Source organism: Heterocephalus glaber, unplaced genomic scaffold, assembly GCF_053883595.1.
Source record: "Heterocephalus glaber isolate CG9 unplaced genomic scaffold, H.glaber_assembly_v1.0 deba00001615, whole genome shotgun sequence".
In the NCBI taxonomy this organism is placed as follows: domain Eukaryota; kingdom Metazoa; phylum Chordata; class Mammalia; order Rodentia; family Bathyergidae; genus Heterocephalus; species Heterocephalus glaber.
Window position 1 is genome coordinate 635764 of NW_028258386.1, and position 25046 is coordinate 660809.

At 46.2% G+C, this 25046-nt stretch overlaps 1 long non-coding RNA gene across 2 annotated transcripts; it reads left to right on the forward strand.

Annotated features, from left to right (window-relative positions):
- Nucleotides 1-5957: 5957 nt before the first annotated feature.
- On the forward strand, nucleotides 5958-22512 carry LOC110346872 (uncharacterized). 2 transcript variants are annotated; one of them, XR_015445673.1, is made up of 4 exons: nucleotides 5958-8689; nucleotides 8932-11006; nucleotides 18093-18401; nucleotides 20277-22512. It is a non-coding gene; the product is annotated as an uncharacterized LOC110346872 (long non-coding RNA). The 2 variants fall into 2 exon arrangements; XR_002391149.2 differs by lacking the exons at nucleotides 5958-8689; nucleotides 8932-11006; nucleotides 18093-18401 and adding an exon at nucleotides 18408-19082.
- Nucleotides 22513-25046: the final 2534 nt, after the last annotated feature.

Genomic DNA, 25046 nt, shown 5'->3' on the forward strand with positions numbered 1-25046 from the left:
AATCTCCAAACACATGGAAAAAAACACTTTCTAGTAAGCCATGGGTCAAAGAAAAAGTCTCAAAGGAGATAAAAAATATATTGAATTAAATAAATATATAGTATATGAAAACTAGCTAATACCACACATGCACCAAGAAGGAGCTTGCAGTATTAAGTACAAATGTTTGAAAGAGGAAAAGTCAGTCACCTCAGCTCTCATATCTAACAACCTAAAAGAGAAGAGCAAGACAAATCCAAAGTAAATAAAAAGAAGAAAGTGATATAGGGCAGAAATGAATGAAATAAAAGTGGATGGAATCAGTGCAACTTGGATCTGGTTTTTGAACAAGTAAAACTGTCAAGCCTTTAGCGGGGCTGATAGAGAAAGGAAGAGGGAAGCCACACATTATGAACACCAGGAATGAAACATGATGTTCTAGACTATGGATCATCTACACAGACTCACAAACACAAATTACACAACTTAGAAGAAATGGACCAGCTTCTCAAAACACATAAACCACCTCGATTCACCCTATATGAAATGGATAATTTCAACAGTGCTGTAACTAGTAGGGGAATTTAATTATCATTTTCTAAAATGGCAAAATAAGAGGTTTCTGAAAAGTCAAGGTAGAGTTTGTACCACTGCACTGCTCAGCTTTCCTCCACCGTGGTGAGATTCCTGGCATAAGGAGCCTATGCAATGGCCTCACAGTGGTGGAGGCCCTGAGCCATGGTAGGCTGCCAGTTGCTCTTGGCTGGCAGTAAGGGCACGAGTCCTGATGGGAGTTGGGGAGTGGGGTGGCAGAATCACTACCTCAGGGCCAAGAGCAAAGGAAAAATGTTGGAGACTGCACTATTGATTATGCTCAAAGCAGGCTGTAAGTAGTGCAGGCTATAAAGAGTTAACCCCTCAATTGGCTCATTTTAAGAAGCAAGTCTGACTGAAGCTTATGTGACTCACAGAAGCACCTCATAAGCACTGCAGTAGTGTGCAAGTTAGCATGACCTTCCCGATAACAGTCACAGCAGAGACTAGAGAAATGCCCATGAAGCTGTGGGGCTTAATGTGAGATAACATAGCCAAGGTGGGAGTAACTCGAACCCAAATTCCTTTTCCATGACTAAACTAGAAGGACAAGGTTCTAATTACAACCCTGTATTTTGTCTGCTCTGTTCCTAATTTAAGAATGCTTTGTCTTTTCCTTTATAAGCCTTACCTGCATTAGCATCCATAGCAACTGCACAACTGCACATCCTCACATGTAGTTCCCCTTAGCCCCAATCTGATTACCAATATAAATCCGTGGCTTGGACTGGCCAGGGTCTTTGCTGGTTGCGCAGCACTGGCTGTCCTGGCTCCCCACTTTTTTCTTTAATTCTGTCTTTGAGTCTTTCTTCAGCCCTGCATTGTACACTGGGAAGGAGACTGAAACCTACTGCACAGGTCTCTGGTGGAAAAAGACAAGGCCTGGGGCCCTACAATCCTCTTGGGGTACAAGGTCTATTGCTCCAGAACCTCCCACAAGGCCTGTGGGGTGTGCCTGTGGGGTCCCAAGCCCTGCTGTAACCACACTTATTCCTTCTGCTTATTAAAACAGCAAAGTGTGTTATGGTGGCGGCAGACTCCATGTGTCTGCTGCATATCTTGATCACATTGTTTCTCTCTCCTGTGGCTGATCTTATCTCCTGTTGTCTGTTTGTCCTCCCCTGGAAACAATGGCATCTACACTCTGTGAATAGCTGCACGCATGAGCCGTGCCGTCTGGGTTTGTGCAAGCATGCCCTGTGAGGCTGCCTGATGGCCACGTCTCAAAAACACATTTTCCTGCTCATCATGTGAACATGATGTACTCACGGCCATTGCTGTCCTCGCTGCTGTGACTATCTTCATGGCTGTACTGGGCTTCACCACTGCCTCCATCTACCACCCACTTCCTGTCCCTACTACCCTCAGTGAGTGCCTCTGCTGCTTACAGTCCTTCCTTGGCAGGAGACCCAAATCTTCATGTCACAAAGGCCCTGGGCCCTCTGCAGTTCAGCTGCAACTGGGTTGCTACAGATTTCCACAGACGTCAGATGAGTACCAGGGGACAGCCTATTAACTCTCTTGTGTCTGTCCTGCGGACTTACAGCCACTGGCCACCCCTTCCCCACTTCCACACCCCTATCCTGAGATACCCAGCAGGGAAGGTACTGTATCACTTAAGCTATAAGTGACGCTCAGAGGTCTTGATCCAGGTCACATAGGAAGTGACAGACAAGCCCTGATCCACATCCTTCCATGATGCTGGAGCCCTGGGCCCCATGAACCCAAAAGAGCCCAGTGTTTTTGTGTCTTTAGCAAAAGGGGCCTTAAGGAACTTCAGAAGGAAGGGTGTCTGTCATACGTTGCTGGCCTTAAAACAAAATACCTAGCTGGGTGTAGTGGGACATGCATGTAATTCTTCCTACTTGGGAGGCTGAGGCAGGAGGATTGAAAGTTTGAGGTCAGCCTGGGAAACTTAGTGAGTCCTGTCTCAAAATTTAAAGAAAAAAAGAAAGGCTGGAGATGTAGCCTAGTGAAGCTCTTGCCTACTATATATGAGGCCCCTGGGGTCCAGTCTCCAGTACTCAACAAACACACAAAGCACTGGATACCTTATAAAGGAAAAAGAGTTGCTTAGCTTGAAATTCTGGAGGCCACAAGCCCAGGGTAGGACAGCCAGTCAGCTAAGCCCTGGTGAGGTCCTTGCCTGCAGCCCATGACCTAGTGGGTGCTATGGCAGGTGTGCTTGTGAGGGAGTGGTCAGAGCAGGGGTCAGGCTTCCCACTCCCTTCCCACCAGGCTCCCATGGGAACCACATAGATGCTTCCTTAGGGCGCAGCCCCCCTCCGTGACCCGAACTCCCCCTTTTTCCACACTTGAAGACTCAGACACTTCCTACACCCCTATGCCAGGCTCAGCACCCACACAGGATTCCCCAGGGCACAAAACACCATTTAATCAAGGTCGGTGAGCTGTTCCAGGATCTTGCGGCTGCAGGATCCGCCTGGAGATGGCATGCGATCCAGCCAGGGAAATCAGCTCACTGAGAGACTCCACTGAGGTGCCTAGGAAAAGCTTGGTGTGTGGAGACTGAGTGTACCCAGTGCTAGCTCAGAGTGGAACCCAGACAGGTGGCTGAGTCTGAGGGCGCTCCTGGAGGGCTGGGTGTCCCACTCCCCTCTGTGCACAGAGATGACGCCCCACTCCCCACACCACCTGATCTTGGGGTGAATCTGCCCTCCCTGAACCTACATAGCCTGGTGCCAGCTGTGCTGTTCCAAACAGCAGCAGAGGGCTTTGAGGACAAATAGATGTGCTCTCAACGCCCCCTTTTGCAGAGATGGAGACCGCTGTGTAAGGACTGCCCTGACAGTGAGGCTGGTGACCAGTGTCTGCCCTTGCTCTCTTCTCCCAGGGCTTCTCTGTGTTTGCTGTTAATAGCAAGACCTTGATAACTTCAACTCTGAGCCATTCAGCGGGGACTGGCATTCAGTGGGTGCCCAATAAATGCTGCAGGGACAGCCCTGATGCACACCCCGACTCCAACTTTGGTGGGCTGCTTGGTGACAACAGCCTTGTGCCACTCAGAATCCTCCCTGCTCGTCCCTGCCCTCATTTTCACCATGGCTTTACATAACATGACTGGCTTTTTTCTCCTAAAAAAAAAACAAACCCCAAAAAACCTAACTCAATTACTCTGTGAATATTTATCAGAACCAAAGGAATGAAAATAAGCTCCCAGAGCACAGAAACCCAGATGTTTGGGGTTAGTTTTCCAACACAGTCCTCAACTATTTTACTTATTTACTGTTTTACTTAAGAAACAAGGCAGCTTGTGCTGTGATGTGGACAGAGGCCCTGTCCTTGAGTCCCCTGTCCCTGTGGAGCGTGGGCATACAGGGCCAGCACCCCGGGTGGCTGAGGCGGGACAGGCAGGCAATGGGAAACAGCTGTGAAGCCCACACTGTCTCCTCAGCCCAAGGGGGGACGGGTGCTACAGATGAGGGACAGGCGGCAATGGATGGACAAGGAAGTCCCTTGCTGCTTACCAGGCAGAGCAGACCTGCCTGGCTGGGGAGTGTGGTCACTCAGCAGGGTCCCATCTGCCACACCGAGCCTTGTCTTCTTGGACGCTGGAGAGGGCATTGCCCAAGGATCCCTTGAGTGCTGGCCTCAAGCTAAGCTCCGCTTCACCGTGCTGTCCATAGCCTTCCTTGGCCCTGAAAATGCCACTCAGGGCAGGAGGAGGAGCTGGCCTGGGCATTAGGGGACAGATGGCATCTGTCCTGAGGAGGCCACATGTGCTGTGCAGCAGAGGACCCGTGCATGAGTGGGTGAGGTCATTCCAATAAAACTAGCCCTGCAGAAGCTGCTGGAGGGAGATGGGTTCCCAGCTTCTGTGCCTGTGCCTTGGCAGTGGGTGCTCCAGGCTGTGGCACAGCTTTTCCCTGCTGAGTCTGGAGCCCAGGCTCTTCTGCATGAGCAATTGGAGCTGCCTGGACAGCCGTTGCAGGCCTGGCCACGGCCCTCACCACACGCTGCTATCTCCCATGACTCAGATGTGACAGCTGTTTGGGTCTCCACGCCGATGTCACCTCCTCAGGGAGGCTGGCCCTGCATCTCCAGACATCACCCTCACCTCCCCGAGCCACTCCTCTCCACTGAGACCTGTTTTCCTTTCATCACAGCTCTCACACAGCCGGGCTCAGCCGCTCCTGTTTGCTTGTTCTCCAGGTCATCTTCTCCCCCAACCCTGCTTCCGGGGCCTCCTGTCCCCAAGTCGGAGCATACTGTGTGAGTGTGAGTCCGTAGGGGCCATGTGGCCTCCGATGGGCCCTCCTGTCCTTTCAGGTCTCCCTTCCATCAGCCACACTGCTGTCAAGGACAACTTGTAAAAGTGAACATCATGTCATGGCCTGGCTCTGCAGTAAGCTGTCTAATAATGTCCCTTGCTCTTAGAATAAATCTAGACTGCCCCAAGACCCACAAAGGGCACCCTGCTGCTCCCAGCTCCCATCCAGAAGAGTAAGCCACCCAAGGACCACTGATGTGACCCCAGAGGACACCACTTGGCTCGGGAGGTGTTTACGCATTGATATCAGAAAGCAGGTGCTGTTCCAGGAATTCCCTTCAAACAAAAGAAGGAGGCCATGAACACCTGACACCCAAAGGCTGGGAAGCCATCCAGACCCCTCCTGTCACCCCACAAGGTCGAACTTTCCTGTGATGCGTGCTTGGTTAGAAACAACAGATGGGTGCCAGACACCAAGAGGGCGAAGCCTTTGGGCAGAGGTCACAGAAAAGAGAGCTTTTTGTGCTGGTCCTGGCCTGGCTGAAAACTGCTGTGAGTGTCAGAGGAGGTGCAGCCGACACCTCACCCAGCCTGTGGTTTCTGCTGCTGTCTCCACCATTAAGATTCCAGACAAATTCTGCAGTGGGGAAGGGAGCTCAGGCAGCCCAGGGGCCACACTGAAGTGGAAGATTAGGAAGCCACCACCTTGCAGCCTCTTCTCAGATGCACCTACAGATTAGCATCAGAGTGACCAGAAGGCAGTGCCGAACACCCACGTGACGTCAAACAAGGCAGTGACAGAAGTCACGGTAGCCACCTTTTCCCATAGGACTCAACAAGGTATTTCAGTTTTCAGTGGGAAAACACGGCCCATGGCCTGCCTGCCTTTCTGACCTGGCCTCTTACCCAAGCACTCTGGGGCGCTCTGGGGCTCAGTGGTACCCACTGTGGCCATTGTCAGACCCAGCCTAGCACCCCTCATGCATGCTTCCGTCTATGACAGCAATGTCCCAGTTCCACTGTCCTCGGTCCCCTTCCCCTCATCTCCCCTGTGGAATCCGGATCCTGTCCCTGAGCCCTTCTCCCCCCCCCCCCCCCCGTGCCCAGGGGATCAGCCTGGGGCCAGGCGTCTCTGAGCAGGGCTTCTGAGTGGTCACGATGCCATTGTGGACAGCAGGACAGACAGGGTCTCCCTCAGGGATTATGCGACTCCTCAGCAACATCCTGGCCCTTGCTTCCTTCTTGCCAGCACACCTCCAAGGACACACACTCCATCTTCCTGGATTGGCCTTTTCACTTTCTGACAACTTTATCAGAACACTTGAGCTGTCACCAGGCTGAGAGCCTTGGCGTCATCTGCTTCCTGCAGCATGATGACAGAGTGCAGGAGGCTGCAGCAGCTGTCAGCTGTGCCGCCCACCACTTGCAGAGGCCAGCGCCTGGCCTGCAATGGAGTCAGTCACTTCTGCCTTTCACCAGCACAGCAAGTTGGCTTCTGCCGCCGGCCATTCACACTCAGCAGGTAAGTGCTGGCCACAGTGGAGTCTGGGGCATGGCAGGAATCTGGGCTGGCCAGATATAGCCCATTATCATCACAGTTCCAGTGTGCAGACTCACTGAGGATTTACAGGACACTTCATCCACACCCGAGGCCTTCCCGGGAACTTGGGCATTGGGTTTGACATGAAGGAACAGAGGCTGTGGAGATAGGAGGGTACTTATCAGCCATGGTTCCCGAGTGAGGTCAAGCATCAACACCACGGCCATCTCAGGTGAAAACAAGTCCTAGAGCCCCAGGGAGGGAGGATCCCAGAGCCACTGTGGATGGAGGAAATGAGACCCAGCAAGGGGATCAGAGGAGACCACGGTCTCTAGGGAGGCCATGCAAGACTCAGGTCTCCTAGCAACAAAAGAAGGCCCCTTCCCCTTTGTAAGCTGGACCAGGGATACAGAGGGGAGTGGAGGGGCTTGGGGGTCTCGATGCTTCTCACATTCCTCTGAAACAGAGGTCCAGACAGAGTCAGCAACAAGCTATTTCTCTAGAATTCCAGCTCATAACCCTGATTTCCGGATGTTGTCTTGAATGCATCCCTGAGATCCAGGTGAAAATGGGATAAATTCATTACTTGTTCACTGGGCGTGGTAGTGGACATCTGGAATCCTAGTACTTTGGAGGCCAAGGCAGGAGGATCACCATGAGTTTGAGGCCAGCCTGTGCTACACAGTGAGACCTTGTCTCAAAAAACCAAAAACAAAAAAATTCATCACGTGTTGATTTAATCTCTCAATTTTATTGGATCACTGCCTCATCCATTCCTCCGGCAGGCTTGTTCCAAGCATAGAACAACAGAGTGAGCCATGTGCATGGTTTCCTCTTCCATGAGCTTCCTGTTCTAGATGGGGAGATGGTCAATAAGCAGAGAGAACATCGGGGAACAAAGCAGGCTAAGGGCGTCGGAAGTCCTGAGGGAATGCGTGTGCTGTGGACAGCAGGGTGGTCACGAAAGGTGGTTTTTTTTTGGTACCGGGGATCGAACTTGGGACTTTGTGCTTGCAAGGCAGGTGCTGGAACCACTGAGCTAAATCCCTGGCCCTAACGAAAGGTATTATTGAGAGGCTGACATGTGCAAAATTGGAAGAAAGATAGGGTATATGTTGGGGGTATTGTGGGAAGTTCTTCAGGAAGAGCAACCATGCAAAAGCCCTGGTGCAGAGAACATGTGGCATATCCCAGGAACATCAGTGAAGCCAGGGAGCAGAGGAACAGGAGGTGAACAGACAGAGCTGGAGGCAGGGCTTGTGCATCACTGTGGAGACTGGGGTTGTCCTGGGCATGTGGTGGAAGTTGCTGGAGTTTCTTGAGCCGAGGAGTAAGATGGCCTGGTTGACTCTGAAAGGTCACTCAGGCTGCAGGGCTGAGAAAGAACAGCAGGAAGTCAAGGGCACAAAGACCATTTCCTACAATATGGTGGACTGCCTGGCCAAGGAATCAGGGGAAACCAGCATTTGTGGCCTAAGCTCAGTGTCGCAGTTGCTGCTTCCTGAGGTGGGGAAACAGGGAGCTGAGCAGGGTGGCATGAGGAGAGTTGGGAATTCAGTGCAGGCTGTGGTTTGGACAGGAAATGCCCCAGAGACCCACATGGAGGCCTGGTCACCAGCCATGGTGCTAGACAAGGTCATGCAGCCTTCAGGAGGCCTCGTGGGAGGAAGCCAGGTCTCTGGGGGCATGACCTTGAGGGGGTACTGGCATCCCAGTCCCTTCTGGTCTGTTTGTGCTTCTTGGTCACCATGAGGCCAGCATCTTTGTCCCACCATGATGTTCTGAGTCACCATGAGTCCAAAGACAATGAAGACAGCTTTGACGAGCTCTGAAACCATGAGCCAAACCACTCCTCACTGGAAGTTGGTCCTGTTAGGTATTTGGTCACTGAAGCAGGACTTAAAGAAAAACAAGTTCTTCCCAGCCTTGGGCATCTCCTCCCATCCCCCTTCTCTCCCTTGTAGCTGTAACTCCTTGTTCTGGTACAGATAAAATTGACAACTATGTTCCGTAAACAAAGTTTATGACACCCTGTTCTCATATGATTCATAAGACACTCTCTTCTTACAAGGCTGAATTACAAAGCTGCCTGCCCTTGCCTTGTTCTGGTAAACTCACATGCTGTGTCATCAGAAAGACCACCCCCCTTTGACCAAATGTATAAAAACTGGAACTTCTCTTTGTTTGTCCCTCTTCCTTTGGACGGAGTCTGTTGAGCCAGTGTTTACCTAAAATAAATCCTCCTGGTTCCCATTGGTCTCTCCTTTCCCTAGGAATTCTGCAACATCAACAAGGGAAAACTGACCAACCTGTTTGGGACAGGCTGGGTTTGACATATCTATGAGGTATGATTAGAAACCATGTGAATATTAACATTTTAAAAATTTATTACAGTAAAAGACTTTCTTTAACCCCCCTCTAAATCCTCCCGCTCTCTTTGAACACACTTATCCCACCACCCTTGCCACTTCCTGAACGAGTTCTTGAAGCCCTCTTTCCTGTCTTTCGTTGCACTGTCCTGGTTGCCTCAATGTCCTGAACTAATTCAAAACATTTTCCTTTCATGGTCATTTTGACTTTGGGGCAGAGCCAGAAGTTGCACAACACAGATCCAGTGAATAAGGTGGATGAGGATACAGCATCACATTTTTACAAGCCTGCCTTTCTGTTGGATGGCACTGGGCAGCAGTGTTCACTGTATTTCTGATCACATCTTGTAAAGACACTCAGGAAAGAGGACTCCAGAACTGCTGCAGAAAGTGGTAAGAATGATGGGGTAAGTGTGTTCAAAGTGAAGGCGAGGACTTTGAGGAGGATTCAATGTTTCTTTTTACTGTAATAACTTTTAAAAACGTAAACATTCACCATGACTTTGATCGTCCCCGTCTAATCATCCAGGTGGAGATTGCAGGGTGGTGGGGTGAGCAGTGGAACACACTGTCCAGGAGTCTGAGAAGAGGCCTAGGTCAGGGCGTGGTGTGGAGGGTGTCAGCTTGCAGGAGACACTTACAACCTTCCAGCCTAGATGGACGCCGGCATTGTCAGGGACGGGCTGTGTGGAGGAGAAGGAGGGCTGAGCCCTGGGCACCACACAGCATTCGGAGGTCCAGGCAGTGGGGAGACACTGGCAGAAGGACCGAGAGGGTCTGTGAGTGAGGAGGACGAGTCAATCTGGAGGGCAGCAGACAGTGCTTCGGGAAGGATGGGGCTGGCACCGTGTCCAAGGCGACGAGGAGCAATACATGGGTCCGGCAGCTTGGAGGCCAAGGCCATTCTGCACGGGGAGCTTGGGCGTCACCATGGGTACAGAGAGCCTGAGCCTGAGACTGGGAGGACAGCAATCAGAGGCGGAGGAGAGATGGTCCTTTTCCTTTCCTTTCTGTTTTGCATAATTGGGGTTGAACCCAGGGCCTCCCAGCAAGCTACCTCTCTACCCTCCCTCACTTCCTGCTCCTCCCCTCTGCCTTCCTCTTCCTCCTCTTCTCCATCTTCCTCCTTCTCTTCTTCCTCCTCCACATCCCTAGCTCCTCCTCTTCTTCCCACCTCCACCCCTCCTCCTTCTTCCTCTTTTTCTTTTTCTCCTTCCTCTTTTCCTCCCTCCCTTCTCCTCTCCTCCCCTTCCTTCCCCTCCACCTCTTCCTCCCTTTCTTCCTCCTCCTCTTCCCCTTCCTCCTCCTCCTCCTCCTCCTCCTTCTTCTTCTTCCAGGGTCTCACTAAGTTCCTGGCCGCAAACCTGTGTGTCTCCTGCCTCAGCTTCCCAAGTAGCTGGGATTATGGGTGTGTGCCACTGAGCCTGGCCAGGATGGTTCTTTTGAAGACTTTTGATGTCAAGAGAAGTGAGAAACGAGTGAAAGGGGCTATGGGGTCAAAAGAGAAGTCCTCTCTCAGAGTTCTCACCTCCTGTCCGCATCACAGGACCAAAGCTGCACCTTGACTTTAGGCCCATGGCAATGTTTCTGTGTGGTTTACTAGAGACAGAGCCTCACCAGAGAAACCTGCCAAGCCATGGCTGGCCGCCGTTCTGTGAGCAGGAAATAGAACTGCAATGTCCCCTGGGAGAGAATAATGGGGGGACATAGGGAACTCCGAGAAGCTCAGCAGAAATGGCTTTCATGCTAAACCTGGAGGGTCGGCAGCCAGGTCACAGAGGGAGGAGCACAGGACGGGCCCGGGGTGGGAACAAAGGTGGTAGCATCCACACACGGCTGCTGCTGCTGATTTTCTCTCCAAGTGGAGCAGGCAGCCGTGTGGGAAGCAAAGCCTCCTGTCCGTCTAATACGGTTGAAAGGGAAGAAAGACATGAGGCTTCTTCGAGGAGGGGAGGAGGGACAGGTTGTGTCTCAGCCTGGGCTCCCCTAAAGCAGCCCAGCCAAGGAACTGAGCTGGGAATAGTTTACCTCCTGCCGAGGAGGGCTTGTGGGAGCTGGACTGAGATAAGGACAGAAGGAGTGTGAGGAGGTGGGGTTGCCATAAAGTTACCCTCTGGGAAGTGGACTCAGCCGCCTGGAGCCCCAGATGCCAGCCAGGGGCACAGTGGGGTCCTGGCACCCTGAGCGACCCCCGGCCTGATGCACACTGCCGGCAGGGAGAGGCAGCCCCAGCAGCTGGAGGAGCCTGGGCACTGATGCAGGGCTGGCAGAGGAAGGCAGCCAGCTTGCGCAGGTGAGTGGCCTGGGGTGTGGGTGGGACTCTGTGCCCAGGGTTAAGTCCTCTCCTTCCTGCTGCTGATTCTTCTAGGAGGTGGCCAGCCACAAGTGCAGCAAGGAAGTTAAGAAAGAGCAGCGATGGGGCGAGAGGAGGGCCCTGCTGCTGCAGTGGTCCCAGGTCGCGGCTCACTCTGTAGAGCCCTCCCCCACCCCGGCACAGTGGGGTTGCTGATCAGTGGGGCAGCTGGGCCCCTGGTTGCTGAGCACTGGTCAGACTGCAGTTGTTACATTGCCCATCTTATTGTCACTGGGCAGGAAACCTCACAGAAGCCCCGAGAATCCTGGGCTCTGATAACTCTTCCCTGCCTCACTACCTAGAAGTGGCCCTATTCCATGATAATTGGGATCCCACACCTCTACAAGCATAGAAACTCCCACTGACTACTGCCCACAGTGACAAGGGGAGACGCAGCTTTAGGTGTCCCTAGAAGAAACAGCTGCATTCACCCTCAGCCACACTGGGTGATGAAGACGACCAGTCTAGCAAAGCCCAAAGTCGTGTGAGTTCCTGAAGTGAGTGACAGACAGATCCACCCACTGGCCAGCACCTTGTGGAGAGAAGCCGGCCTTCCACAGAAGGGGCTCAGGTATGCCCAAAACCCATCAGAACCAGCTTTACTGGAACTAGAAAAAACTAAACGTTTATAGCAGCCATGAAAATCCTCAATCAAGAAAGAAAAAATTAAAAAAACTCCACCAGCACGTTGACAGCAGAGCTCTGTGGTGTTTAACCCAGCTCAGCAGGCCTTGGTGAAAGGCATCCTCATTCTGGGCACAGGTCTAGGTACAGAGGGCAGCAGAATGGTCTGCTGCCCAGGAATCGTGGCTTCCTTCTGACCTCTCTGGCAACTCCCGAAGGGCAGTGTCACCTCTGAGCTCTCTCTGAGGGCTGAAGCCGTTTCCCAGGAGGCGTTTGTGAAAAACATCAAAAGGCAGGCACACTAGTCACTTCTACTTGGGGCACCAGAGAACAATTGGGGCAGACTGTAGGCAAACCAAAGACTCAGGAAGACTGGAGATCAACTAGGACACTTGGGGAAAATAGGGCTTTGGGTAGCTGTCACATCTGCCAGAGTGCTGCAAGGATTTGGAGGTGCTTTCCAGTGCACGCATGGTTCATCTTCGAGTACTGAGAGTTTTTTTCATGTTTAGCTCCAGACAGAAAATACTTCTATTTTCTAGACCACTTGCCAACAGCAAGAACAAAGACCCTGTGGCTGCACCTGACAAAGGACAGAACCTTCATGGAGTTAATTGAGAACAGAGAGCTAAGCAAATAACAACCAGCAACAATAAACTCTGGTGAGGGGAGGAAATGTGATTATCAGAGTTGCAACATTATAATAGGAAAAATGTTCACTTTTCAACAAAAAATTATGTCATGCAATGAAACAAAGCACGGCCCACACACATAGGGAAAAGCGAAATGGAGGTGGCCCACAAGAAAGCCAGGACTTCAGACTCACTGAACAAACTCCAAGACAACTTCAAATAAATCCAAAGAATTACAGAAAGCCACGAGGTTGATACATCAATAAATACAGATCAACAAGGAGATAGGATTTATAAGGGGACCAAAGAGCATTCTGAGGATGAAGTACAATAACTGAAGTGAAGAAAAGTTTTCAGAGACTCAGCGCTTATTGAGCAAGCTGAAGAAAGACTCAGCAAACCTGAAAGTGATTAGCTGAGAGTTCCCAGTCTGAGAAGATAGAAAAGATAAAGGAAAATAAGCAGCACCTAGGAGATGGGAGGGACACCATGGAGAGCACCAACATGTGCCAGCAGGTGGCAGGGGGAGAGCCAAGACAATCAATGGTGGCCCAAAATGTCATCAAAGACATCATGCTGCACGTAGAAGAATTGCAAGGAGACCCAAGATTCTCACTGAGACGCATTGCATCACACTGCTGAAGACTAAAGCTAGCCCCCTAGAAGCAGCCAGAGAGAGAGATGCCTCATCATGAAGTTGTCCTCACCGACACCAACCTGATGTTGCCTCAGAAACCACAGAGGTCAGGGGACACTGGATGACTTATTCAAAGTGCTGAAAGAATACACTGGTCAGCCAAGGATTCCTTGTGCAGGAAGTTATCCTTCAACAATGAAAGAGGAGTGAAGACATTCCCCAGTAAACAGAAGCAGAGCGTGTTCTTTGCTGGGAGACCAGCAAAGGTCCTTCCGGCCGAAACAAAAGGATGCGCTTTAAACAGTGACATGAATCCATATGAAGAAGCAAAGGCTGTCAATAAAGTAATTTAAAAAGACTAAATACAGAGATACCATGGGGCCCAAAACAATCAGGCCCATGTGCTGCAGTGGTGCATGCACACCCATGTCTAAAGCAATGCCAGTCACATTGGCTGAGCTATGGAAACATCCTAGATGCCTGTCCACAGGTGAATGGATAAAGGCACATGCACACAATGGACTATTACTCGGCCATAAAGAAGGGTGTGATCCTGTCATCTGTAGGAAAATGGACAGGCTGAAAACCATCATGTTCAGTGAAATTAACCAGACTCAGAAAGATAAATATCATGTTTTCTCTTATATGAGAAGCCAAATAAATAAATAAATAAATAAATAAATGAGACAGGACAAGAAACCAGGAGTGGACTTGTAGAGATGGGGAAGGGGCAAGCAGGAGGGGAAAGAAAAGAGAAAGGGAGGGCCGGGGATTTAGCTCAGTGGTTTTGCCGCCTGCTGCGCAAGCGCAAGGACCCGAGTTCAATCCCCGGTACCATAAAAAAAAAAAAAAAAGAAAAGAGAAAGGGGGGTAAGGGGATTGAAATTGATTAAGATGTGTTAAATGCATGCACCAGCTCCCCAAGATAAACCACACCATCACATAATATTAACATGCATCAATAAAATACTAAAAATTAACTATTATACATATAATTATGTTAATATGAATAATATATAAAATTAATACTTTATATTTTATTTTAAAACTTTATATTATATAAAAACAATGTATTTATTGCTTTATAATTAAATTCTATTTAATAATTATAACTGTAATAAATCTACATATAATAAATGTATCACTATTATATACTTATAATAATGAGTAAATGTGAGTCAGTCCTAAGGCATCTATGGTTTGTAACTCTTTTTTTTCTATGTGATTTCTAAACTAACATAAAACAATGATTTTTTTTTTTTTTTTGTACCGGGGATCAATCTCGGGACCTTGTGCTTTCAAGGCAGGCAGTGGCACTGCTGAGCTAAATCCCTGGCCCCAACAACAATTATTAATATGTATTGATGGGTGCACAATGTATAAAGATACAGTTTGTAACAATGATACCGTAAGTGGACAGAGAAGACGGAGCTACATAGAAATAATGCTTAAGGGGCTGGGGATTTAGCTCAGTGGCACCGCACCTGCCTTGCAAGCACAAGGCCCTGAGTTCGATCCCCAGTACCAAAAAAGAAATAATGCTTAGGATACTATTGCAGTTAGTTGTATTAATTGAACTAATTTAATTGTTACAAATTAAGATGTTAGTTGTAATCCCCTGACAACAACTAAGAAAATAACTGAAAACATACAGACACACAGAGTGAAATTAGACAGACTTGGGAAGTCAAATATTGCAGCGAGAGAGAGAGTGCTAGAGAGGGAAATAAAAATGTTACACTAGGAAAAAAATCTATCTAATGAAAGAAAGTAACGTAAGAGGAGTTGAAGAACACAAAATACGTAAGGCACACAGGAAAAAATAGCAAAACGGTAGAGGAAAGGCCTTCCTTACCAGTAATTACATGAAATGCGAGCAGTTCAAATTTTACAATTAAGAGACAGGCACTGAAAGAATGGATTAAACAAACAAACCATGGTCCAGCTACACACTGTGTACAAGGGACCCACACACTTCAGACCCAAGACACAGATGGGTGGAAGGCAAAAGGGTAGGAGTGAACGTCCCACGCACCCAGTACCTGAAAGAGCTGGGAGGGCTATGCTGATACCAGAAAAAATAGACTTTGAGATGGAAATTGTTACAAGAGACAAAATGGACATTACATAAGGATAAAAGTTCAATTTATCAAGGAGATATACAAATTACATGCATATATTCACCTAACAATGGAGACTCAAGAGTATTTGAACAAACACTGGGAGAAATATATTATTCTCCAGTCACAGAGATTTCAACAGCTCATATTCAATAAAGCTGAAGTTTAAAAACCTCTGACAATCTCAATTTATAGGAGAAAGGACTTGTGAAAACTCAGTACCCTTTCATGTTGAAGAACATTCCACTAGGAATAGAAGGGAAATTCTTCAACATGATCAAGGGCACCTGTAAATAATCAGGGTTAACTTTGCACCTCATGATGAAAGGTCGAATACTTTCTCCCTGAGATCACAAAGAATTAAGGCACCTGGTTTCACCAATCCTGACTCCTATGAGTCAGTTTTCTGCTGCTGGGACAAATACCTGATGTACAGAGCCCAGGGGAGGAGAGGTTTATCTTGGCTCCCAGTTTCAGAGATTTCAAGGCATGGTGGAGGAAAGCTGCCCACTTCATGGTGAGAGCAAGGAAGGAGCCAAAGAGGAAAGGGCCAGGGAGCAGGGACTGTCTTGAAGTCATGCTTTAGTCATCTGTTTGGCAGTTCTCACAAGAATCAAGCTGGCAGGTAAATTACCCATCACACTGTTCAATGTTGTATAGTGTGATTTCTGCCCAGGGCAGTTTTGAGGGGAGGGGAGAGAGAGGGAGGATGGCGCAGGGCGGAGGGGGGAAGTGGCAGGGACAAGAAGGAAAGGACCTACAGATGGCAAAATACTCCCCAGTGATCAAGAGATTCAGGGCAATCACACAGAATTCCAACTGCCTATTTTATCACAAATGGACAACTTGATCCTAAAATTCATATTGAATTTTAAGGGACCCCAAATGGTCAAAACAGTCTTGAAAAATATGAAGTTGTAGGATTTATACTTGTCAATTTCAAAACTTACTAGAGGGCTGGGGATTTAGCTCAGTGCTGCCACCGCCTGCCTCCCAAGCAGAAGGTCCCGAGTTCAATCCCTAGTACAAAAAAACAAACAAACCAAAAAACCCCCCAAATTTACTAGAATATTACAGCAATCAAAATAGCATGTTAATGTTCCAGGATCGACACATAACCAATGGATTAGTGCGCAGAGTGCAGAAACACACCTGTGGCCAACTGATTTCCAACAAGTGTCAAGGCCCTGAAGTGCAAAAGAACAGGCTGTTCAATGACAATGACAGGGCAGGCACTCTCAAAAGAATGATGTGGGATCCATTAAAAATTAACTCAAACTGGATTGAATCCCTAAACCTTAGTGCCAATGCTGGAAAACTCTTAAAACTAGACATAATAGTAAATTTTCATGACCTTGATTTGGCAATACATAGATTTTTAGATATAACACCAAAGCACAAATGATGAAAGAAAGATAAGCAAGCAGGACTTCATCAAAGGGTGAAATATCTCCATGAGAAATGAATTATCACAATGAGAGAAAAATCTCCAATTCATTCATATACCTAAGAAGGAATTGATATCTGGAACATAGAAAGAACTCCTAAAACTTAACAACAAAATTACTCAAAAAAATGACCATTTCTCAAGAGCATACCTAGGAATAGCCAATAAGCACATGAAGAATGCTTGCCATCAATGGTCACGGAGAAATGCTGATCAGGCTGGGTGTGGTGACACACACCTACAATCGCAGTACTCTGGAGGCTGAGGAAGGATGTTCTCTGAGAGTTCGAGGCCAGCCTGGGCTACATAGTGAGTTCAAGGCCAGCTTGAACTGCCTAGCGAAACCCTGTCTCCCCCCCACACACACACTCCAAAAAGAAATGCTGATCAGAACCATGATGAGACACCATTTCACGGCCACCATGATGGCCCTGATTTAAAATATGAAAAATGACAAGTGTTGGCAAAGATGCAGTGAAACTGGAGCTTGTATATATTGCTGGTGGGACTGTGAAATGGTGTCCCTGCTTGGAAAAAGAATTTGGCTGCTCTTTAAAAAGTTAAACAGAATTAGCATATGACTCCACAATTCTAACCCTAAATATATGTTCAAAAGAATTGAAGATACGTGTTCAAAGTAAAACTTGTAGAACAATTTCATAGCAGCCCACACTATTCATAATAACCAAATGGATAATCATGATACTGTATATTTATGCAATGGAATATTATGCAGCCATAAAAGGAACAAAGTACTGATCTATACTTCAATATGGATAAGCTTTGAAAACATGCTGAAAGGAAGAAGCTAGAATTTCACAAAAGGGCACATTTTGTTAGATTCCATTTACTGGAAATGTCCAGAATAGGTGTATCCATAGAGATAAGAAGCAAGTTAATTGTCAGAGACTGGGATGAGAGAGGAATAGTGATTGACTATTGGAAGGGTGCAAGGATTCTTTTGGAGTGATGAAGACACCCTGGAATTATTATTAGACAGTATTGTGAATGCACTAAAAGCTACTGAGTTGAGTACTTTAAGTGACTACAATGGTGAATTTCATATGAATAAAAACATACAGCTCCTCTGTCCTATGGAGCATCAATACTGCACGGGTACCGTGGCTGTGCGTCTGAGCATCCACCCAACATCTAGCAGACCAGCAAGCAGGTTCTGGGAAGACCAAGTGTCTGTTTTCATGAATCTCCACGATGTAGTGGGTTTCCTGGTGCAGTCATGTGGCAGCCCCCGGAGATGAGCTAGACAGACAGTGGGGTCCTGGTGCTGGGAAATGTGCTGTCCTCGGACAGGAGTGACCTCCACATTATGAGCTCAGTTTTTCTATCTACAAAAAAACGGTGAGGACTGGGCATGTGGCTCAGCAGTAGAATGTGCTCCGCAAGGGTGAGGTCCTGGGTTGAACCACAAGTATTGCCGGTTGGAGGGCGTCCTTATATTTAAATCAAGACAGAGGCACTAACACGAACTGGGACCCTGAGTCGAGGGACTTGATTTGAATTCTGGCTTTGCCATTTGTACAGCAAGCCACTTCTGCTCTCTTCCAGCCTTGCTTTCTTCATCTGCTCCCAACTTGGAGAATGTTGGGGTCTTCAGACAAACCACACGTCACCCCAGCCCATGGTAGACAGCACTAACTGGGGACTGTTTCCATCGGGGCTGTCGTCTACTCTGAAACCAGGGCCGGATAAGCTGATATCACCCAGTTCCTCCTGCTCTGATCTACCTCTCAGGGCTCCTCCAGCCTCTCATCAGCTGTGGTTTTTCTTCGGCTGAAGCCACATCCAGAGGGACCTCAGGGGCTGCCTGATTCCCCTTCAGACTGCAGAGCCCACAGCCCATGCTGTTGTTCCAAGGTAGGAGAGAGGAAGTAAAGACAGGTAGGAAGGAGACAAGGAAAATCATGATTTAAAAAAATTGTACTTTTAAGAAAACTGCCACTTCCAGGCTCTGGGGAAAGTTATCGAGGTGCTCCACATTGGCACTCTCTTGGTTAAAATACACTTCTCTCCTTGCAGACCCGCCCCCGCCCTCCCAGATTCCTTAAGGGTTCTGTAAGTCCATAAATCAGCTTAGTCCAGGAAGTAAACTGTGCAAACCTGATCTGAAGATAAAGGGACTCCTTGAGAGAATTCCAAGAATGCCTAAATAATCCATCTAAAAACTCAGGGCCCTTACTGTCAAAGGGGCCATTTTCCTGCTGGGGGATGAACCGACTTTCCCAAAGGTTTCCACCCCTTCAAGAGAAACATAAATGTTCCCAGCTCCAGAAGAAAGTGTGCTTCTCACTTGAGGGCCTGCATTCTACTTCTTTAAGTGTGTACTTTTGAAATTCTTCCTCATAAATCCCTTTCAGGCTCTTACTGACTGGGCTTGAAAATTCTTTTTCCACAAAGGGAGTCACAAGCTTATTCAATGGGGGGAAGAGAGGGCAGCATCCTCCTTTCTGCTTTGGGACCCTGCAGGGACCCTGCCAGGGACTTGTTCTCTTGGTGAGCCAGCAGCGGGATGTAAAGAGGCACCAGGACTAGGACTTGGTAAGTCCCACTGAAGGCTTTTCCATGTTTTCTTCCCCACTTCCTCAACTTCGTGCCTCTGGAATGCAGCCTATTTCTTGCCCTCCTTTTCCTGCTTCTTCTTTCTCCCTCCCTCTCTCTCCCTCTTCTCTGCAGCCTTACATTTTTTTCCCTTTTCAGCAAGTAGAGGCTCCCAGATTCCTAGAAAATGGGTGCTTACATATAAAACACCATACAATTCGGGATAATATGTGTCTGTATGTGTTGGCTTGAGGTACACATATTTCACATTAACCTCCAAGAGTCCTATTGAACTTGGATAATAGGGTAAGTGGACACTGATGATATAGCTCAAATGCCTTCTGTCCACAAGGCTTAACAGTGAGCGCATTTAAATCAGTCCCAAGATAAGAGCAAGGATATCTTTACAGGTGGTAACCTGTTTTCCCCAGGCCATTAGCCAACCAACATAACATTTTTTTCTTTAAAAATAATTGGTTTTGTAAATGCAATATCCATTGTCTTCTATGTACAATAACTCCAGAGCTTTTCCCTTGGTCAAAGAGAATATTCTATATATAGCTTAAAATGTTAACTATGCTATGCTTTGATTCTCATGAGTAATCTAAAATAATTGTTTAAATGAGTAAATATAAATGAGGTCAATGGTTATAAATATTTATAACAACACTTGAGTCATCAGCTGCTAAATTCCAATTTTCTTTGCTTCTTAAAATATAATGTATTTTGGTCTATTAAATGTGTTTTCATACATTATTAATATATATAAAAGTTTAAGATTCTCTTAAGTTTACTAAGAAAAGCTAACATTTAAGTTAAAATTCTAATATATAATTCTATGTTTAAAATCTCCCTTAAGTGAGGGTTCCCTGGGCCTGAGGAACTCCTGGACAAAGCTCCTGCTTTGGTTCACATAGCTGCTGCCTGACAGTTGCTAAGGTTTCCTCTGCAGAGAGGCAGCTTCTCCAGTTTCCCCCATGGTCTTATTGTGCCTCACTTCAACAAATGTTACGAAAAATTATTAGTATATATAATTAAGTTGGCTATAATTAAAAAGATCAAGTTTTCTATGTCTAAAGCAATAAAGTTTTCTTAAGATTAAAATGCTCCTTGTTAAACTTATAAAAGCTAGATTAAGAAACAAAGGTTTTATGTTTTATCAAGATAACTTCTTGTGTTCTCCATTGTTTTCAGATTTTTTTTTTTTGGTACTGCGGATCAAACTCGGGACCTTGCACTTGCAAGGCAGGTGGTGGAACCACTGAGCTAAATCCCTGGCTCTCCATTGTTAATGCTTTTGATTCTTTAAGAAACCAAGTTTTGCCAGGCATGATGATGCACACCTGTAATCCCAGCACTCTGGAGGCTAAGACAAGAGGATTACTTGAAGTTCAAGGCTAGCTGGGGCTACATAGCTAGTGAGGGCCCGTCAAGAAAGACAGAAAGAAAGAAAGAAAGAAAGAAAGAAAGAAAGAAAGAAAGAAAGAAAGAAAGAAAGAAAGAAAGAAAGAAAGAAAGAAAGAAAGAAAGAAAGAAAGAAAGAAAGAAAGAAAGAGTTTAAGGGTTAAGGTTTACTTAAATGTTGGTGCGGAATTCCTTGCAACACCCAACAGTTGATGTCTGCTCAAGTTGACTTGGGAGGCGGGAGATTTGTGACCCTGAGGACCCAAAACATCTTGAAGATGGGACGTTTGGACAGTTCAAGCAGAGATGGATCTTACTGCCCAGCTGAGGGGACAATCAGATAAAAGTTAATTATTCAGCCAAACTGTCACTGTCGCTTGCTTGCCTGCCTTGCTACCTAAAACAAACATCTGCTCTCAGCAAAGCTCTATTGCCTTTGTTGTTCCTCAATAAATCTAGGGGTTTGAGTCAGTTCAGGGCTTCACTCCATTCCTGTGAAGACCCCTGGCCCCGGACAAAGATATTCTCCATCTCCTCTCTCATGTCTTTATTGGTCTCTCTAATAGGATTTGCTGGCCCTAACCCAGGAGTTGGCTTGTTGTAAAATGTTTTCAATAATCAGTTTATAACTGGTTAAATGAACAACTATTATATTTAGGTTATAGGAGAGATAGAGATAGAAATGCAGATTTGGATATAGATATGGATATAGATATAGATATAGATATATCTGGGACAAGAAATGTGTATATATCTGAGGATGGAATATTCTGCAAATGTGAGCTTCTTCTAACATTAAGTTTTTAGAATTAAAATTACATAAGTTTAATGCATGCAAAATTACCAATAACTCTTCTCTTTTATACAATATATGTTTCATTTGGACCTTAAACATAAAGTTATCAAAATTTCTAGTATCCCTGCTCTTAATATTTGATACAATTTAATTCTGTCATTTAAAGCTTGATCTACATCTATTGGCTTTGACTGAACAAGATTTCATTACTGCATAAATGAGATACACTTATATATTGGATAATAAGGCTGTTTGTGGTCATTAGCAATGTTCCTAAGCTTGTCAGAGGTCTAAAGGTATCCTTTGACACTTGTCAATGCTGTTATGTTATGTAAGCCTGTTAAAGGAGTCTACATTTCCCCTTAAGAGTAAAAACTAAGCTGGGTGTGATGGCATATGCCTGTAACCCCAGCACTCAGGAGGCTGAGGCAGGAGGATTGCTGTGAGTTCAAGGCCATAGCAAGTCCCTGTCTCAAAAAACAAACAAAAAAGGTAAAAACTAAGCATATATATATATATATATATATATATATATATATTTCCTATATAGCCATGATGCCAATTATTGCTAACTTCTTCTTGTATATTGAATACATTTATGTTCCCCACATGTATAAGCTTTCTAAAATGTGAAACTTAGGACACCTCACCATACTGGTGTCCTCAAACAAAATTGTTTGTAATGATAGACATTTGTGGGCTTATGTTTATGTGATTGTTCTGTAATTGCATTATGATAGATGTGCACAACTCTGTGGGTCCAGGCAGCGTCACGCTAATGACCACAGAGTGGGCACTTATCACCTGTAAAGTGCATCTGTAAACAAGTGTGTTCTACCTAGACACTTTATTTTAAAAGTGCATAGCAGCTAGGCATGGTGGCCCAGGCCTGTGATCCCAGCACTTGGGAGGCTGAGGCAGGAGAAGCACCATGAATTCAGGGGCAGCCTGGGCTACATGGTGAGTTCAAGTCCAGCCTGAACTGCATAGCAAGACCCTGTCTGCAAAACAAACAAACAAACAAACAAACAAACAAAAAACCAACCAAAATAAAATCACCAAAAAAACCCAATAATAAAATAAAAATATATAGCAAATTTAGGTAAGAATGTATGTCATTTAACATTTTGTAACTGGATAACAGTAATCTATTGATGTTATTTCATGCTAAAATGTGAATTGAAATGTATTTTTAGAGACAATAAAAAGAACCTAATGATTCTGGTATAATGACACATCATGATTCTTATCCTAAAATGCTATGTTTGATTTTTTTATTTTGAATTTTCCTTGTAAACCTTTATAACTGTTATCTATTATTCTGCAGGAATATGACTCCTAAAAGACACTTAGAGGACAGACAGAATGGGACACTGACTCCTAATCCTAATGCTGACTATGATTCATTAAAGAGGCAGCTTTTCCCCAGCCACACTTTATATTTCCAAGTGCTCCAATATCTGAAAAAAAAAAAAAAGCTCTAATTAAGATTAAGATCTACTGCTGTTACTTCAAGACTGGTGTCTTAGTTACTTGGGCCAAAATACCCGACACCCACAAGTTAAGGAGGAAAGGTTTATTTAGCTCACAGTTTGAAAAGGTTTCAGTCCATAATCGTCTAGCTCCAAGGCAGAGTGAAACAGTTCAGGGTGGGCAGAAGGTAGCAAAGCAAGCAAGGGAGGAGACAAACCTCTTTCTGTCCCTTATACTGCATCCAGGCTACTGGGATTAGGGCAGTGCCAAACTAGTCAGTGGACTGATTTAGTAATCATCCACCCTTAATCCTAGCACCCTTAATCCTAGCATTGCACCATGAGTCAATCACACACTCTGAATTCAGCCACCTCTCAAAAAGCCTCACCTATGACCACATGAGGCTTTGAGGGGACATCTAGACACAGCCATAACAACTGGTGTAACTGAGCTTATGAGTGTTCAGCGGAGGCCTGGAGACCCAAGCTAAGGAAGATAACCAGGCTAAGAGGATGGCCAGTATTTTGGTCCTTGACCTGGAAGGTTAGCCAGGACACACAGCTATGATGGGACCCCTTTGAAAGGGTCCTGCCATTCTGGTGGGTAACCCACCCTCTCATACAGGGGGATTGTTGGACCCCCGAGGACAGGAGTCAACCAGTGTACATTTCGCAAAAAAAAGGGTCACTAAAGAATGTTCCTCATGCTTCCAATGGCAGCCATGGGTCCCACCCTGGAAAATGACATGACTGGTAGAGTAAAGACTAGAGGAATTAAGAGGCTCTGCACTTCACCCCAGCAGTAACCCTGAGGAGCGTTAACTGACCTTGGTGATATATCTAGCAGGGAAGTATAACAAAAAATTAGAATGATAGTAATATTAAACAGAAAGCTAGGCTAGATATAAGAAGGGCTCCAAATATTGCACCAGCGCCCGTTGGTGTCTCCAGCTACGCCTATAACATCTATAGCTGTAAGAAGTCATGATTCCCAGGCCTACGAGCCCTTCCAAAAACATATCCTTCAGCCTCTCTTAGTGTATTGACATTACATTGTTTTAATATACTTTGAAGAACCCCCCAGGTAAAGGTTTAGCTTTTTGAACATGCCTATAAAATGAAAATGGCAATATAAATATTCTAGCTACTAAACTTTGTTACCTTTGTGGTATGAACTAACTTTCCATTATCTACCATGGATTTTATGTTTATGTTATCTGGAGCCTGTTACTACATGTTGTGGCTTGTGTCTAGACGTCCCGAAAAGCCTCATGTAGTCTTTTTTGGAGGTGGCTGAATCTGAAATTTGTGATGCTTGGATTAAGGGCATGCAATTACTAAACCATTACATGTGAGTGATTGGTTTGGCACTACCCTAATCCCAGTAGTCTGGATGGGATAAAGAGGGCAGAAAGACGCCGTTAAGGTCCCTTCTTCCCTTTGCCACCTTGTGCATGCCATGTTATTTCTATTCTGTGATGCCTGTTTGCCATCCCTGCCTGGGAGCTAGCCGATTATGGACTGAAAACTCTACAGACTGTGAGCTAAATAAACCTTTCCCCCTTTGACTTTGGGTATCGGGTATTCTGTCTCAGCAATGAGAGAAAAATAACACACTCATAGGGTCTCCAGGTCTATGAAAGAGAAACCAGATCCAGATTCTCCGCCCTGTAGTAAAAACTTTAATGGCCCAATAATCACAGAAAAACAGATCTTTATTTAGGGTATTCCTTTGCTATTGTTATAATTAAAATAGAACATTCGAGTTCTTTGACAAAACAGGGAGGAGTCTGTATGTTGTTAAACCCCACATGCTGTGTTTGGGTAGACACCTCAAAACACATAGAGGATAATATTAAAGATAAAAGGCTTCTGCCAAATGCTACTTAATTTTTCCTGACTCCTACAACTTTTTGGGGCCACAATCCATCAATATTCTACTTTAAATTCCTGCCCCCTGCTTTTTTTTTTTGTACCAGGGATCGAACTCGGGACCTTGCACTTTCAAGACAGGTGCTGGAGCCACTGAGCTAAATCCCCACCCCTATTTGTTGAACATCGTTATACAATGAAGTTTAAAAGTCAATGACTTTCTAATATCCTTGCCCACTTTTCCAGACTATCGAAGATGATGCTTCATCAAACAAACAAACAAACAAAACCCTCATCTTCCTTTGCCTCTTTTAGGTCAGCCAGAGTGAGACTTCTGATCCCTGGCTGGGCAGAGCCAGCATGCCCTCAGCCCAAAGCAGGTATAAGAAGACAGACCTTTGGCCCCTCTTCATTCCTTAA